The sequence below is a fragment of the Parus major genome, chromosome 1, assembly GCF_001522545.3.
Source record: "Parus major isolate Abel chromosome 1, Parus_major1.1, whole genome shotgun sequence".
In the NCBI taxonomy this organism is placed as follows: domain Eukaryota; kingdom Metazoa; phylum Chordata; class Aves; order Passeriformes; family Paridae; genus Parus; species Parus major.
Window position 1 is genome coordinate 49,317,220 of NC_031768.1, and position 4,596 is coordinate 49,321,815.

Genomic DNA, 4,596 nt, shown 5'->3' on the forward strand with positions numbered 1-4,596 from the left:
ATTATGCAAGTAGAAAGACAACTGGGAATTATTTTTGTTCCACTGCAGAGGATGCATGCAAGCATTACAGTAGCATTACAGTGATCACCATGCAATTGTGATGGCATGTGATGGCAGTATTTCCTAATAGTATATCCCAAACAAAAGGTCAGCAAGTAATCACTCAGACAGACAGTGTCAGAATTCCTTTCTACCTGATATGCAATCTTCCCAGAAAATGGAGACAGAAATTCCTGAGTACATTTGTAAAACATAGAAGGAGGTGTGCATACAAAACCAATTATGGAAAGAATTGCTTTTTGCTGCATTTTTCCTAGTGCACTCTTTTTGAAATTAACTTCCATATACTAATTAACCTCTGTGTGACTTTATGTAAATTAGATGGCATTCTTTGCTGTATTGTAGTGTGTGATAGTGTAAGTGATACAAAGCAATATAAAGTACTTTAAAAGTAGCCAACAAAGTTTCTTTTTAATGTATTACACTGTAAAAATGCTGGAATGATCAGGCTTTCTTGGAATGAGAGATAGGCAAGAAGGATGAATACATGAAGAAAAGGTGAAAAATTATGGAAAGATCCTGTGAAGTTCACACATTCATAGGCTGCATCAACAGCTTGATAAACATGCTGAGGACCACTAAGATAACGTAGATGTTCAAATTAATGTGATCTCAGGACCTAGGCTCATACAGTGGAAATTGATATTAAGGGTGTTAACTGGAGTTCTAGAACCCGTGGTGATTTTTGGATAATTTCAGTAGATGAGAAGTATCACTTAGGAAGCCAGGTGAGTTGTTCCCTTATGATGCGTGTTTAGTTTTCTTGGTGGCTGAGATATCAGGGAACAGAAAGTCTTGTAATGAAATTTAACTAAGGAAAAAGTGCCCAGATTTATTAAGATCTGTTGTTATATCTGAAAGATTTCGGACCAGACAGTCTAGGTGACCTGGTGTTATACATAACTACCCAAAGCACTTGGTAAAGGAAGGACATGAGAAGAAAGAAATCAATGTCAGAAGTGCTGGAGCCCATGTGGAAGACAAGTGTAATTCTGGATGTCCACTGAAGTGTTATGACAAAGACGTCTGACTAATCTGTTTTTATTATTATTATTACTACTATTACTATTCATAATGCATGTATTAAAGCATTAGACACTAAAATGTGCTTGTTACATGTTGTGTTACATGTCACAAATGGTCAGAGTACTGATGTATCATTTAAATTTAAAAAAGAGCTAATTCAGCTCCTTGGAAAGATGGCTGAGGTGCTCAGCTCAAAATAGAACCACACTGTGACTCCCAACTGCCAAAAACTATTGCCTTGCAACCCATGTGTAGGTTCATTACATCCTGAGATGGGAAATTTTACTATACAACTCCTTTCAGTTGTTTTTCTTGATTAGTTTAAGACACTCCCTGCTCAGTACTCTGACTGTGGTGAATCCCAGGCACCTAACTCTCCCCATGACACATGGTATTTCCCACTGCACAGTATGTATTCAGAGCTGGGAGCCTACAAGTGATGTGCAGTGAAACTCAGTATTGCCATGCTGTATGTGGATGTAAAGCCAGGTGGCTGGAAGTTTAGCACAGTAGCAGTACCCTGTAGGTGCACAAATTTTGCTGGATTTATACTGTTGTCTGTGAAATGCTCAAATACTTGGAACAATGCCAAACAGCTACCTGGTTCACTGTCTGCATCAAATAGTGAATAGTCAGACATAGATTTACTTCAGGGTAATCTAAGGTATGAAGAGGAAAATTTAAGAGAAATATTAGGAAGTAATGATATAATGAATTATATTATAATGGCATTAGACAACTTTTCATGCCTGGGGAGTGAGTTTTCAGCATGATGGAAAGGAAGGTGTGATGATAGCTCTGATGATGCTACATTGGTGTTAAGGAGGTGGTTTTCTTGCTTTTTGTTTTTTGGGTTTGTTTTTTTTTGTTGTTTCACTGATTTTTTTTTCTTTGTCCTCGAGGCATCCTGATCATCTAAGTCTCCTCAGTACTCTACTGGGCAAGCAACCTGCTTAACACCTCCCCTTTACCCACCCTTTTCCCCATACACTTGTTCCTGGGTGAGACAGAGGGTATGTCAAATTCTGAGACATCAAGGAAATTTGTGAGATGCTCTTTCCCTTTGCTCTCTCCATCTTGCCAAAAAGAGGCATTCAGTTAGGAGGACCTTTGGCACAGCAGCACCAAGGCTGCAGCAGGGCACTGTCCACAAGAGCCATTCCATACTGCACATTCAAACCTCCACCCACAGCAGCCAGCATTTATTTGTGTCTCAGTTGGAAAGCCAGGTTCCCTCCTGGCTCCAGCATGTAAAAGAGGAGTGGAGGCTTCTGAGGTTGAGGAATGGTGATGCCTTGCAATCAGCCCCAGGTTTTCCAGGTTCAGTGTAACTTTGCACTGCTACAAGAGACATAGCAAAGACATGATGGCATAGGAGAGGCACTCATAATAATGCTTTAGAAATTAAAAAAATTGTTCAGAGCAAAACCACACAGACTAAGGAAAATGACAGAGCTGCCTTTTCTGTCTACCCCATGGCTGGCCTCATGCTCTGGTGTGTTTCCATGGAGGCTGTTGCTGTCACTACACTGCTCACACTGGAGTGTCACATTGGATGGGGGCCAGCTCAACAAGAAAAATAAAGTGAGTTTTGAAGAGGTAATGTGGTAAATGTTCTTCTCAGTCTGGCTACCAATATGTGCTGTCTAGCCTGAGGCACACAGCACATATGGGTAAAGCTACTGAAGTTTGGTACTTTTAACTTCTTGAGTCACTTTTTACAAAACCAAAGGAGATGTATTAGACTAATTGTGGAGATAAAAATGTAAAAAAGGTAAGGAAAGGCAAAGCTGAGTAATCTGATCCCAATGGACTTCCACTGCCCATTTCTCAATTCTTATTCTGGGGTTTATAGGCTTTTCTGCATACTGGGTGATTTTCCCTGCTGTTTAGGCACCAGCAGAGCAAGCAGATGTTCACAGCAGCAGACGGCCAGGATAGCAAAGCGCCCTGGCCAGGCTGATAGGGCCCAGGCAGGTGACAGTGTCCAGGGCAACAGCAGATGCTGGCATTCAGGCCACCTGCCTGTGGCAGCTGTAAGGACAGTCCTGCCCTCTCACTATTCCGGCAGCTGCCGGAGGACGTAGCCTGGCTCCAGCTCCTCCTTCTGTCAGGGAAATTCAATTTTACCTCTACTGCTGAGGTTCAAATGAGTTTTGGTGCTAAGTGCTCCGTTGAGAATTTTGCCAGCCCATTTAGAGAGGCTGTGGTAGACAGGGTAGCTTTTGTAGCAAAGCAAAACATAGGTGATGTGTGCTCTTCAGAAATCTGCTCCTCTCTCACTTAGGGTCTGTTAAGGCACTTCAGCAGTCATTTTGCGGTGTGCCCCTGGGCTTCTGGGAGAGCATCACAACCTCCTCCTCTTTTTCCCATCTGTCAGCTCAGTGGTGACAATAGGGCAGACTGGAGTTTCTTTCAGCTCATTCGATTTCTATGGTTATCATTTGCCAAATGCTCAACCATTTGTAAAAATCATGTCATCAGTTGTCATTAGAAAGAGAATTGATAACTGGTACTTACTAAGCTTTGCAGTCACTCAAACAAATTCATTCTCTTAGTTCAAAAGACAAAAATCACACAAACAAGCCCAGACATTAAATAAGCAATTGCTATAATACAATGCTTTGATTTTTTCAGCTGTCATATTGATACCCAGTGGTACAACTGTGGTTAATAATCTGTGAAATTCAGCATTTAAAAAAACCCTATAACTAATTTAAAAAATAATTTACTCAGTTTATTTATCTATAATGTGATATGTACAACTGAGTCCAGATAAAGGCTTTAAAGTTTGTGAGTCATCAACATTCCGTATCAAGAAATAGCATACTATCCAGAAATCACCATGATCATGGATATGTCCATGATGCTAAGGTGCAAACCCAGGCATTTCAAGCCAACCTAATTACATAACAGAAGAGTTGAAAAGAACCATTTTTCATTTTCAGTCAGTAACAAATAGAAATATAGAATATGCTTTGCTGAAAGAGACCCATCAGAATCATCAAGCCCAACTCCTGGCCATGCACAGGAAACCCCAAGAGTCACACCATGTGTGACTGAGAGTGCTGTCCAAACACTTCTTGAGCTCAGACAGGCTTGGTGCTGTGACCACTTCCCTGGGGAGCCTGTTCCAGTGCTCACCTTCCCTCTGAGAGACAAACCTTTTTCCTGATACTCAACCTAAACCTCCCTCGACTCAGCTAATGTAATTTCCTTGAGCCCTGCCAGTGGTCACAGGTGCTGCACCCGTCCCTCTCTTCCCCTCAGGAGCAAGTTGTAACTGCAGTGAGGTCTTCTCCAGTCCCCTCTTCTCCAGGCTGAATGGATCAAGTGGCATCAGACATTCCCCATACAGCTCCCCCCCAGACCTATTCTTGTTTCCCTCATTTGGATGCTCTCTAATACCTTAATATCTTATATTGCGGTGCTCAAAACTGTCCCCAGCACTCGAGGTGAGACCACCCCAGTGCAGAGCAGAGCAGGACAATCTCCTCCCTTGCCTGGCTG